Source organism: Coptis chinensis, chromosome 8 (assembly GCF_015680905.1).
Source record: "Coptis chinensis isolate HL-2020 chromosome 8, ASM1568090v1, whole genome shotgun sequence".
NCBI lineage: Eukaryota > Viridiplantae > Streptophyta > Magnoliopsida > Ranunculales > Ranunculaceae > Coptis > Coptis chinensis.
The window spans coordinates 80,801,598-80,815,967 of NC_141463.1; the positions used below are offsets into that span (position 1 = coordinate 80,801,598).

The following is a 14,370-nucleotide window of genomic DNA, read 5'->3' on the forward strand; positions in this document are numbered from 1 at the left end:
TGAAAAACTCTATGTTATCTCCTAATAATTCTTGTCCATATGGAAACTTAAGTTAGACCACTTTTGAATAATTGTACCAATCATGGCACCAAAGGAAGTGCATAGATCGCTTCCTTTGTTGTGGCCGGTGACTTAGTTTTTAAGCTTTACTTTTACTTTCGGTTGCCCTATTTTATCCCCGATTCAAAACCGAAAAATAAAAGATAAGCATAAAAAATTATAATGTCATGTCTAGCAAGGGTGGCCGTAACATGGTCTATGTGTAATGGACTGGAAGTGGTCCAGTAGGTATCCGGCGCGGCTTGAAGTGTCCCGCAGTGGGCTGTGTTATGGCCTATGTGTATGTGGAGCGGAAGTGCGGATGCACATCTACACAAATTGGAGGTGGAATGTTTACTTGTGTAAGGATCATGAGGTGGATTAGAAGGAAGAAATGTATAAATAGAGGGAGCTAGACGAAAAAAGGGAGAGGTCCGATCCTAAAGTGGGATTCTTATAAATTTACAATCATCGATATTTTTACCGGTTGGCTTTCACCACTAATTCCCCGGCCAAGCAACGTGTGATCCAATAGCGTCTTCCACAAATTTCAACTTATCACCAACCGGTACAGAAGAAGAGCTTGTTCTTTACCTTCCAAAATCTTCCCAACTCGCTACATGTGAGTTGTATTGCCCTAAGGGAACATTGTGCAACTTAGTTTCCGGTCCAAGCTCCTCGTAGACTATACCCTTTAGCAACAACATTGGATTTGAAATCCACGGCCAAACCTAACTCCGCCCTAAGATGAATTGTAAAGTCATAATGGGTTAATTGCAAATACAACATAAAACAGGGGATTCAAGCACTAGTATTCACCTTTCCAAGATCCCATGTATGATTTCAGACTTCGGTGCACGACTTGTTACTTCAAAGATTTTCCTTTTTAGAAGTTTTTGGTGGTATAGAGAATTAGCCTTTTGGTCTTCAACAAATTTTAGGTGAGAATATTTAGAACTAAAAAAAAAAAAAAACTAGACACACACAAAAAATATTTTAAAGTACTTCAAAATAAATTAAAACTTAATGAAATTACCTCAATGCCTTTCAATACTAAGTGCTTTGGCCAAGCAACTTGTGATCCAAGAGCATCTTTCAAAATTACCATCTCGAACTGGTATAGGAAGAAGAGCAACATGATCTTTACCTTCCAAAATCTTATCAACCCGATACGCGTGCATTGTTTGGCCCTAAGGAACATTGTGCAACTTAGTCTCTCGGTCCAAGCTCCACGAACCTTACCCTTAGCAACAATATTGGACTTGGAACCCACACCAAACCGCAACTCAGTCCTAATTGTATACTGAGTTTTTAGTAATTAACAATATGAAAATAACGGCGGATTAGAAGACTGTGTGTTAATCAGATTCAGAACCTATCTATTATATTAAGTAAAATGTGATACTGCAAGGATTGTGACAACGATACCTTTCCAAGAGGAAGCATAGGATTTGGAAGTGGGGAATGACTTGTTCCCTTAGCATGTACCTTCCTAAAATCAGGTTCAGAGTTTTTTCCCACATCTCTCTTCTCTTCCTTGTTCTTCGGCTATATATGTTAGAGAATATTTACAAAATAAAAACGAAATAGGAAACAAAAAACACCCAATTCTAAAGTAGTGTAAACAATATTTAAAAGCTTACTTTACGCTTGCTATGTGCACCACCTAAAGGGGGGATATGGTCTCTATTGTCACTTTTGTGGCTATTCGAAGCAATTTTTTCCGAAGCAGGAGAAGTGAGACGATCATTAAATTTTGCTTCTAACTCCTTGTATTTATTCTTCAATTCTTTTCTTTTTTTCCGTTCTTCCTTTCCCTTTCTTTCCTCGGCTTTTTTCTTTTTTGTTCTTCCTTTTTTCTTTTTTCCTCTTCCTCGCGAGCTTTCGACTCCAATGCACGCATATGTTTCTTAGATCCACGCTTTATTAGGCGAAAGTACTGTGTGGGGGTGACTCCATCTCCTACCTCTAACACGACCACCGTGTTCGAAGTACCCAATGCCGAGTCGATCGCCTCTTTAGTACCCTCAACCTCTAAAGTTCCTTCCTTGACTGCGTTTGATAATCATCCTACAAGATAATGAGTGTGGATGTAGACTTATCACTCACCCAAAACCACAAAAGCAGAAAACAGTGCAAGATTTGAATTAATAAGAGGGTTGGTCACAACCATAATCTACACCTTGTTTATTGTTTCTAAGCAAGTATCTCGAAAGCAACCCATCAAAAGTTTCTCAAAAGTGTTGTCACCCTCTCGGTTGAACTTTGATTCATACAGATGGACTTAATAATCACACAAATGTTTCTCAAAATAAAAAGGAGTTTTATGACACCCTCATGAAGTGATTTTGAACCCTCCCCACCCCCTCAGATATCCATTCTAGTTGTGCACGTGCATGGGGGCAAAGATGAAAAGGAGTGCAAGTGGGTAACTTATATTCTTAAAATTTTCCATGTACCATTCAAGAACTGCCCCTTAGTATGATAAGCTAAGCAACATGATCAAATATAGAAAGTAAAACAAGAGAAGCAAATCATCACCTTGGTCAATGTGGCACCTTTCTACCCTTCTATATTGTAACCTTATTATTACTATTAATATAACATTCACACTATACTAGGAAGTATACTAGACTGAAACGTGCTATTCTCTCTCAAAACTTCCTTGGTAGCATCATTTGCATAGTTACCATCTTTGCCTTGGAGGAAAAGTTGCCACCCATAAGACTGTCCCTTCCAATAAATGATGCCCTCCTCTTGTCTCTGTTTTTGAAGTATATAGCACATCAAATAATAACAAATTAGAGGAATGCAATATTACATAAATAAAAACAAATTAAAGGAATGCTATATTACATATCAAATAACAAATTAGAGGAATGCTATATACATTTACTTACCTTTTTCTCCACGCGATTAGCAATACTCATCCTGCCTGTTCGGTGGTTAAACTTCTTTTGCTTTCGCCGCGTTGATTGCACTTCGCTAAGATTCTTACAAATTAAAAAATAAAAATAAATACGTGTTATGTACTAGAGCTGTTTAAACCATTTCTTGAAATAATACTTTAGCTGGAAGTAGTTTTGAATGAGAAAAACATTCCTATACGCCCTTAAAGTGATTAACTCAAGAAGATAACTCGTACGTCTATAGGAACAATTACTGATATGGGATTGTAAAATGGCAGTGGGTTATACACTCAGAAAACCTCAATATCCAGCAGACATCCCAGAAAACCTCAAGGTAATAGCATAGTGAGATACGTGAATGCGGTATATAGCAAATAAAGAGAACAAGCATAACAGCCTAACGTGAATGTGGACGATAGCTTTCTTGTTCTCTCTCGTCCCCTAGTAGCTAGTTTTGAGTTCCCTTCCTCTAGTAGCTAGGCTGCTTCTAGTAGCTAGATTGTTTTGGTTTGGAGTGGGGTGGGACGATGTGATACTCAAGTATTCCCCTGTACTGGTACTCTTTCCCCGATCGAACAGGGGAGCAGGACCAGCAATGACAAATATGAAGATAGAGGGAAAGAGTACCGTCAATAAGGTACTGCTTCAGGGGGTCCATCCAGCTCGGCTGCTGCTTAGGCCGAATGGGGGCCACAGTCAGCCTCTGGAGACTGATGCTGGGTAGCTCCTTATATTGGGTATACTCCGAGCTTCATGAGTTGTCAAGGTGGGTAGCCATTCGTTGTCATTCGGGGTGCCTATTGTCAAGTCGGGGAAGCTGGAATATCCTGAACTGTTGGAAGTGGGTAGAGAGCCCCTTAATCTGGTCAAGGTGGGTAGCCATTCGTTCGTCCTTGTACCTATATCAAATTTCAAGCACTTATGAAACCCACTGCTAGTCGACCATTTCATTTTGGCCTCATATTTTCATGCACTAGTAGTAACCCCTATTCAAGTATTCAACCAAAAAAATTCCAGCTGCAAACACAGAAAATTCCAGCTGCAAACACAGAAAACACAGAAAATTCCAGCTGCAAACACAGAAAATTCCAGGATAAGATGACTATGGAGTTTGAAAACCTTTATCAAGGGAAGATGACTGTAGCACAATATGAAGCACGATTCGCAGAGTTATCTCGGTTTGCTACTCACTTAGTGGCAGACGAGGCACGAAAGGCAAAGAGGTTTGAAAGAGGGTTGAATCCTTCTATTCGAGGCAAGCTTGCAGTACTAAAGATCCGTACTTATTCAGAGATTATTGAACGAGCACTACTGGCAGAGCAAGAAATGGAAGACAGCCAGAAAATTAAGGAGAAGAATATCAATCGAGTGCAAACTACCAATCCGAACTCTAACAATCAACATCTAATGCAAAACAAGAAGCAAAGGACTTATGGGAATTCGTATTATAATAACAACAATAATGGGAATGGGAAAAACTATAGTAGCAGTTCTGGGAATAAGTCAGATGTTCCGTTTGCATGTTACAAGTGTGGTGATCCTAATCATATGAAGAGAAATTGTCCCATTCTTGCAGCAGAGAGAGAAAAACAGCAAGTACCACAACAACAACAACAAAAGTCACAGGGTGGGCAGTACAGAAACAATAATAGCAATGGACCGAAAACTCAAGGACGAGTATATGCATTGACTAGTGATGCTAATGCCTCGAATGCAGTTCTGGTTCTCAAATTTACCCAGCATGTTGTTGTCCCTGGTTCTGGTTCTCTCACCCTCGAATACCTGGATCAACACACCTGGCTGGTTGTCAGAGTATGTAGAGAAGACCTGTTCCTTCTTGGTGGGGATGGTTGTGTTCCTTGGGATCAAGGTAGTCATGACACCTCCGGCAGTTTCCAACCCAAGGGAAAGTGGAGTGACATCCAGTAGCAAAAGGTCTTGGACCTTCTCGTTACCCTCACCACTAAGAATAGCAGCTTGAACAGCGGCACCATAAGCAACAGCCTCATCAGGATTGATGCTCTTGCAGAGCTCCTTTCCATTAAAGAAATCCTGTAGAAGCTGCTGAACCTTGGGAATTCTAGTGGAACCACCAACAAGTACAGCATCATGGACAGTACTCTTGTCCATCTTAGCATCTCTCAAGCACTTCTCAACAGGCTCCATACACTTTCTGAACAAATCCATGTTGAGTTCCTCAAATCTGGCTCGGGTAATGGTGGTATAAAAGTCGATACCCTCAAACAAGGAGTCAATTTCAATTGTGGTTTGAGCAGTGGATGAAAGAGTCCTCTTTGCCCTCTCACATGATGTCCTCAACCTCCTAAGAGCTCTAGGATTTCCACTGATGTCTTTCTTGTGCTTTCTCTTGAACTCTTGCACAAAGTGATTCACCATTCTGTTGTCAAAATCCTCCCTCCAAGATGGGTGTCACCAGCAGTTGCCTTAACCTCAAAAAAACCCTCTTCAATAGTAAGAAGAGAGACATCAAAAGTACCACCACCGAGATCAAAGATAAGCACATTCTTCTCACCAACACTTGTAGCCTTCTTATCAAGACCATAAGCAATAGCAGCAGCAGTTGGCTCATTAATGATATGCTAAGACATTAAGTCCAGCAATAACCCCAGCATCCTTAGTAGCTTGACGCTGGGAATCATTGAAGTAAGCTGGGACAGTAACAACTGCATTCTTAACTGTAGAACCAAGATAAGCCTCTGCAATCTCCCTCATCTTAATAAGAACCATTGAAGAAATTTCTTGGGTAGTAATTCAATGTATTGTCAGAAACCATATAAAACAGCATAAAACATTATCAGCATAAAACAACACTACCATTTGGAGGGAGGGAAACTTCAGTGCTGATGCTTTGGCTAAGGCAGGAGCATCTCTACAACCGCATGAAGCTACCTGGACAAATGGCAGACCTACATGGTTGGTCGCAGAAGTAGGAAGCACCTTTGATAGGCTTTTTAGATTTGATTAATTGTATCCTACCCCAAGTTTGTTGACAATGAGCTGGGAGTCACTGAAGACAGTTAGACTCGAGATGCCGAGCTCCCGAGCCATGTTAAGCCCAGAAGACTTTGTAATTATTCTGATCGTGTGTGCGTAGAAGTAAGGCCTAAGCTTCTTAACTGAGAACACTAATGAAAGGGTAGACAAGTCGATCTAGGAGTACCTCGTCTCTGCGTCGAAAGCAGAGTTCAGCTGACGAAGTACACCTGATGTTGTGAATACAAACTCCCACAGAATTCTAATCATCTAGACATAGATTTATTTATTATAAATTTAGACGAATATCATTTTGTCACATTCTCGCACACAATTTCAGTCGCGCAGCCCTTGAACTCGGTAAGCATGATTAAACAATGGCAGACTTGAGCGTGAATACAAAGGGCGGCAGCAGAGAAACTCTGACAAGGAATACAAAGGGCAGCAGCAGCAATGAAGACGAACCGAAACCAAATGACAAATCTAAAGTAGAAGCATAGAGAGATAAAGCGAGACTTTTACTGTTGCAGTATGGAGATAACAGGTTTAAACACTTAGTCATGCCAACTGATAACTCGGAAGGGGAGACTACAACAGCTAAGGATGACATGCAACCAAGAATAGATGATGCAAGGGAATCCACCTAGAATCTTACAAGATAAATTCTCGCAAGCTCTCTTGTATAATCAACCCTACTGGAATCTAAAAAAAAAAGGAAACCACAAATCAACAAAATCCACTCAAACTAAACTTGGCCTTCTGCCACAAGTCCAACCTCCCCAGGCACAGCCTCTTTGCTTGGAATCCACCAGTACATGGATACTAGCTTCTTTAGGACTTTCAAGAAACTAAGACGGTAAAACAATAGCTTGCATGCATGTACAAACAAAAGCAAAATAAAATTAAGAGAAATACGTACCAGAAATTCAGGTGTAAGTCTACTTTTTACAAAAGTATCCCAATCTTCTTGACTGATTACTTTTCTATACAACTTTGGTATTTTCTTGAGTCTCTTCGGTTTATTCTTAAAAGGTAAGATGTACCGTCTAGTAAGACGAGACTTGAATGCTTTCCACAACCCCGCCCATCGCGACTTGTACGAATAGATCTTTCGTTTGTGTCCAACTTAAATTTTTCCTATTTGTAGGTAGCATATTAGTTAATCATGTAAACAAAATGAAATTAGCTTATAAAGCATTAGATTAATGTACCTTCAAAGAGATCCACAAATTTTTCTTCAATGTTGGTGATACATCTTTCCAATTAGTTATTGTAATCCTTACTCTTGCCCTCACCAAGTAGCCTCCATAACTACCGATGTCAGTTCCACCTTGACCAATTGGTTGCCCAGATTCATTATAAACAACTCCTTGATATTCACCCTTTTTCAATTTTTTTATTTTTACACACTTTGCCGCTCTTCTGACTTTCCGTTTTTTGCTTGAACCTTTTGCTACTGCCTCGTCAACTTCCATATCTTTTGAGCCCAACCGCTTCTCTGAGTCTGAATGGTCTTCAAAGCCATCTTCCGAGTTTGAATGCCCTTGTGAACCATCTTTGGAGTTCGAATGATCTTCTCGAGCCATCTTCCGAAGTCCGAATTCTCTTCGAATTTGAATACTCTTGTGATTCTCAATGCTCTTACGGATCCATGAGTGTACCTGAAAGACCATTTTGTTTTGCAAGGTTTGTCAATATATATATATGTATATATATAAAAAGCTTCCATATATAAAGCTTCCACCAAGTAGGTCTTTAATTGTTTAGAAATGTAAACATGCAAATGTAAACAAAGACTAGTCATCTCAGCTTTAGTCGTAAGTTTAACACAAAAACTTGAAACATTCTTAAAACCCGATAAAAAAACAACAAAAAAAAAGAAAAGAAAAGAAAAGTCCCATAATGACTAGTAAAGAAGTCTTATTTAACTTAAAGAAAAAACTCATTCGGCTCGACCCAAATCCCTTCACAATTTTCACGAGCATAAGGCAATGGCAATTCATTAGCTAAATCAAAGGAGTCAATAGTTGGCGGTATGCTTTGTCTCAATGGAATCATCATCGAACCCAAAGATCATCGTTCTTATTGCGATAGTCTCTTTCGGGAGTTGCAAGGACAACCCACCATCCCATATTTAGTTGGTCACTCACATAAAAACTTGCTTGGCTTGGGACGCTTAAAATAAAAGGGTCGAACTTGTGGCCAACTTTACCAAGTTGCACGGATGTGAAACCCAATTCATCAACCTTAATGCCTCTCTTTGCTGTCAACCCAATCACACTTGAAAATAGGAATCTCGAAGGTCAAGTAATCCAACACCCATACTTCATTAGAAGCACACCATAAAAGCACATATCCTAAATTACGAGATTCTTGTCCTTGGCACTAGAAATCTGCATTCTTTGAGAGGCCACTACACCGACTCCACTGTTTTGGTTGACTAGTTTAGCTTCTCGGTCCTTTGTGTGATAGCGAAAACCCTTAACTTCATATCCGAATATTTTAGCACATCTAGACTAGGTCCCATGGCCAAAAACTGCAACGTTTGGAGACTTTGTTATTTGGTATGTCTTGCTCTTCCTCAACCCGTTCTCAAACAATATTAAGAACAGTGTTTTAATTTTTTAAGTAACAATAGAGTGTTAACAAAACATACCTTTTGGCTAAGCCAATTAATAAAGGTGCGATTATGCTCGCCTTTTATCCATTTTACACCCTTGCGATGATTTTGAAGCCTTAGGTAGTCCATATGCTCCCTTTTATGTTAATAATTAAAAGAATACAAGTATTAACTACCAGCTCCCTTATAGAAACGTTGGAGATAAACATCTAGTTAAATTGAACTATTGTGCGTTTATCTACTTACTTGATATAAGGTGAACTTCTTTCATGTTTTCCAACACATAAAGATGTGCTTGTTGCCGGGACTTCTCATCAACTTCAACAACATGCGAACCCCCAATCGGTCTTCCACTTTACAAATTGTATCTCCATCTTCCAAATCATTGTCTGCATCATGTTTCTTGTGGAAGGAACTCCAATTGCATCTACTTCACTCAAGAATTCAGCACAAAACTCAACAACTTCTTCTCGCATATAATTCTCCGCCATACATCCTTTCCTCGATCGGGTTTCGATTCCTAACATATCCCTTTAACACCATCATGTACCTAGAAAGTTTTTTAAAGCTTTAAACCTTTGATACGTGCATTGTGAGACATTTAATAAATAAATTAAAAAATCATTAACTTACCTCTCAAAGGGATACATCCATCGAAAAAACTGGACCACATAGCTCGACCTCCCTTACAAGATGAACTATCAAATGCACCATGATGTCGAAGAATGATGGTGGGAAAAACTTTCTAACAAACACAAAGTTACCACCAAATCTTTCTCAATATTATCCAATTTCGACACATCCACTATTTTTGTGCAAAGAGCATTAAAGAAGAAGCATAACCGAATAATGGTATACCTCACATGCTTTGGCAACACCGATCGTGATCGCCACGGAAGAAGTTGTTGCATTAGTCGGTGGCAATCATGAGATTTAAGACCATATAATTTCAAATCTTTCATTGAAACACAAGATTTGAAATTAGAACAATATCCATCCGGGACCTTCGGTTCAAAACGATTGGTTGTTTGCAAACTTCCTCTTTCTCTTCTCTAGATAATGTATAACATCTTTGGCGGTAGGTAGAATCTTGTCCCTCTCTTCTCTGGGTGCTAGTTCTTCCCTTAAGTGCATCTCTACAAGGTCAAGTCGGCTTTGAAGTGAATCCTTTGTTTTCAATGGAATATTAAGCAAAGTCCCAATGATGCTATCACACACATTTTTCTCAATATGCATGACATCCAAGTTATGTCTCAAAAGCAAATGTCTCCAAAGAAGGCAACTCAAAAATATAGATCTCTTTTTCCAAATGACCTTCCTCATGATTTTTTTTGTACACCATCGGTTTTCCTCCGCTTTGGTGTTTTACGTATCCTTAGAACTTATTTGCTCCTTTCCCCTTTTTCTTTTCTTTGAACCTTTGGACCTAATTCGCCTCCCTTCTTTGATTTTTTGACTTTCTAGCACTTTCTCTCGGTGGCTTTCCCATGAGTTTTGAAATGCTCAACTTTTGTGAAGATTTGCACCCCATTCAATGATTCCGGACTTGATCGCAGCTCTTGCTTACCATTAAATGGTCTTTTCTCCTTTCGGCACGGATGGTTTTCTCGAAGCCATCTCCCCGTGGTGCTGGTATACATTCTTCTTGCCGTGTTTCAATCTAATAGAATCTGTATTTTCCCATCTTGGACACAAGCAAGATACCCCTTGACAAGCATAACCAAACTAAAGTTTCCAAAGGCGGAAAATCACCGATTGTCCACAATAGCACAATGCCTAAGTATAAAGGATTCTTGCTTATAGGCATCATATACCTCAACACCGGGCTGCCATAACAACCAAGATCTTCAATCAAAGGTGCAAGATAAACATCAATGTTGTTACCAGGTTGGTGCGGACTGATATCAACAATGTTAACATTAAGAACTTTCTCTTCATGCACAGCCATGGTGGCAGGTTGTAAGTCGCCAATATAACAGCCAACAACTATGTCTCACGCTAAGAGAATCGTGGGATTAAAGCCATCGGTTGAAAGTGCAAACCGAAGACTTCTCGAATCACCGCAAACTCGGCCAAGATTGATCGACGTGTCTCCATGCTTGGGAATCACCGGGTGACTCATTTGACCATCAACTACCTCTCTTTCATTCGCATGCCATACCAAATTCTTCGCCGTTTCAACAGATTGAAACATTTTTTTAAGTCTAGGGATTATTGGGAAATACCATAGTACTTTTGCTGGAACACTATAATTTTGGTCAGGATTATTCTTTTTCACCTTATACCTTGACGCTCCACATGTAGGACAAGTAGTTCTATCCTTGTTTATTAAACCTCTATAGAGAATACAATCATTGGGACATGCGTGAATCTTCTCATGCTTTATTCCAAAAATAGACAAAGTTTCCTTCGCCTCTCTCATGGTCAAAGGCAGCTCATTGCAATCTGGGAGCATATCCTTAAACAGAGCCAACACCATAGAGAAGCTTTTATCAGACCACCCACTCATTGCCTTCACATTGAAAAGCTTAACCAGAGATGATAACTTGGTGTATTTGTTACACCCGTCGTAAAAAAGGTAAATCAGCTTCTTCAATCGGTTCACAAAGTTTTTCGGGGTTCCCCATGAAAGTCTCCCGAGTGGCCTCAAACATTTTTTTGCGATGTTTGCGGCCTCATCTAGTCCACCCTCATCAAAACCTTCCTCGACTCCTACTGATGCTGACTCCTTTGGAGCATCTTCCCCATGCCACACCCATGTGCAATACGCTTGTTCAATCCCTTTCGTTCTCGATGACGCCCCACCTCCACTATATCAAATTGCATACATATTCCCACATTCAATGCATGGATTGGGTATACAATTCTTACGTTTTGCATTATCAAAAGCAAATGTAAGAAACTCGATTAACTTTTCTACATATTCAGTTAGAAAATATATATCTCGACATCCATGACTTGTCCATCTCAAGCTACCAAAACAAAATACGATAAGTCCTTATTGTCGACAAACAAGCAAATACTGAAAATAGAGTTAACTCGAAAAATATAGTCTAGTTTAAAATTAAAAAACAAAAAATCATGTTAGATAACCATTTGTGAAACCTTCGTTTATAGCCCCTAAAGTAAACCTTCGTTTCATAAACCTTCGTTTATAGCCCCTAAAGTAAACCTTCGTTTATAGCCCCTAAAGTAAACCTTCGTTTCATAAACCAAAAAAATAAAACACTAACGACCACCTCAAATCAGGAATAAAGCACAAATTGTAAAAAAAAATCCAAATCAAATGAAAACCCATACCTTACTTTTACATTACTTTTACATTTTTTAGAAGACATCATATACTCATTTTTTTTCATATACTCATTGACTGATCCAGGTAGGGAACGGGAAAAGCAATGGTAGTTTGAGACTTATTCCCTTTCTTGTAGTTGGAAAGATCGTGCCATGCAGTAGTCATTCTTATACATAGCTAGGTACAAAATGCGATATTCTTATTTATGCAAAGAACTGTTATACAAAATTGTTCCTATTGAAAAAATATAGGACCGTGCCTAGTATTTTTGTGAAAGATTATCTGTATATAGTAGTTAAAAATGAACAAGAAAGCACCCATTTGGAAAGGGTTGACGGAACTATGTAAAACTCAAAGAACTTCACAAAAGCATGGGACAACGAATAATTTTGTACCTTCGTTGTACCTTATGCAATTATAAATGAAAATTGAAGTTCTCTTATTTCCCCATCCATTGATCCATGTAGACATGTAGTGATTGTCTCGAATGAGAGTAGTATGAGACAGCAAATCAATTTCGTATAATTATGTATCTTAGTTAAAAGTAAACAAACTTAGACGTTATATCAATTTTTCCAGTAAATTTTTTCGATCTACAGAGTTAACTTAAACATAAAGCTTAAATATTAGGTTATTGCAGTTTCTGTTCATTATGTATTTATGCTGTGTAAAATTTCAAAGTGAAGTAATTCTATTTTATTTCTTAAAAAAACAAGATTCAACAGCAAGGATCTGTGCAGACTGGACTTGTCACAAAAAACAAAATTATACCCCAATTCAGATCCAAACACCGGCATGGAGTGATATCTTCACCGCGACGTCCTGAATATATTTTTTCCATTGATTTCATGTTTTCATTCACAAATTTTACAGAGAATTCCTACATAAGTAAAAGACCTTACGTAAAAGACCTTACTTCTCCCTCCAAACCCAGTACGTTCAGACAGGAACTTCTGTACAAGTTCTTCAAGGATTCCCAATAAAAACTAAATCCTACTCTATTGTATGCACTTCCTACCACATCTCTCTATGCTTTCAACCTGAGCTTACCGTATACTCTTCTTCCAACTCACAAACATCTCTCCACAATTCTAAGTACCAAACCGACTTAGTTGATTTTTGCCAGGGACCAACGACCGTTGTTACTTTTCAATACACCAATATGTTTAAAACTGTGAAGATGAGCTCTGAAATTCAAATAGTCCTACCTAAGTTTCACTCTCAACTCTGAACTTGTTTGCCTCAAAGTTTCTTACTCTAAGGAGCATAAAACATCAATTAGAACTTACAAAACATATAAACATGCAGACCAAACTTGATGTGTATCAAATACTTGTCATAAAAACAAGATTTACAGAGAATTCCTACATAAGTAAAAGACCTTACTTCTCCCTCCAAACCCAGTAAGTTCTTCAAGGATTCCCAATAAAAAATAAAACACTAACGACCACCTCAAATCAGGAATAAAGCACAAATTGTAAAAAAAAATCCAAATCAAATGAAAACCCATACCTTACTTGATTTAACTGGATATTGTTGTTCGAGAGAGCTGTGAACACGTAGAAATCCTAACCACAATCAATTGAAATTCCCCTGTTCCAAAAAAAAATATTGGTATAGAACTCAAAAACCAAAACTTTTTACTGCAACAAATTCAAAATCGAATAGAGATAAAGAACTAACCTTGTCTGTCTTCAATTACCGAACTGAATTTTGGAGAGGTAATAAATTTTAGATGGAGAATGAGTGAAGAGAGAGTCGTGAGGAATTGATTTAGGTTGAGAGAGTGAATTGAAGATAGAGTCGCGAAGTCGTGAGGAATTGAAGGAATAAATTTAGGTTGAGAGAGTGAATTGAACGAAGCTCGCGAAGGTTAGCAAAAAAAAACGAAGCTCGCGAAAGTGTTTCTGAAGATAGAATTTGAAGAGTTTCAACTCAAGCGGGAACTGATGAGCGAACGTGGTTACGTGGGTGTGTCGTGTTTTTTTGTTTTTAGTTGAGCTGTGGTCTTAGACAAAAAACTACCTAGGTCATATAATGGGTCAAACGGTCACTTAAGAGTCTGATAATACGTAACTATTTTTTAGAAAATAGTCACAAATAGTTCTCCACACATATACACCTTTTTTAGAAAAAACCATTTGTGACCGTTTCGAAAACGCACGTCACTAAAAACTTTATAAAACAGTCACAAAAACCCTTTTATGCCATTTGTGACCGTTTCGAACAGAACAGTCACAAATACTATTTTAAAACAGTCACAAAAAGCCTTTTTTCTACTAGTGGGTAGACTATACATTTTACATTTTATCAAATGGCGCCCACTGCCATCTTAGTTGCACTTTTAGCATTGTTTTCTTTGTAGAAGTAGTCATTTTAAGTCCCATTAAACCCACCCACCCTTGTTTGATTCATACCGTGGTTATTCGCTTCGTCGAAAAATTTCGAAAAAATACACCTGCGCCAGCGAGAGAGCCAGCGACCGCTAAGTTACCGGAATTTTCTTCTTACAC

At 38.6% G+C, this 14,370-nt stretch overlaps 1 long non-coding RNA gene and 1 pseudogene across 1 annotated transcript; both read right to left on the reverse strand.

The window, feature by feature from the left end:
* Nucleotides 1-2,684: 2,684 nt before the first annotated feature.
* On the reverse strand, nucleotides 2,685-7,603 carry LOC147483438 (uncharacterized). The gene is made up of 4 exons (XR_015205894.1): nucleotides 7,154-7,603; nucleotides 6,862-7,079; nucleotides 2,940-3,032; nucleotides 2,685-2,802 (listed from the first exon to the last, which is right to left on the reverse strand). It is a non-coding gene; the product is annotated as an uncharacterized LOC147483438 (long non-coding RNA).
* LOC147483439 (heat shock 70 kDa protein 1-like) lies at nucleotides 4,554-5,720 on the reverse strand (annotated as a pseudogene).
* Nucleotides 7,604-14,370: the final 6,767 nt, after the last annotated feature.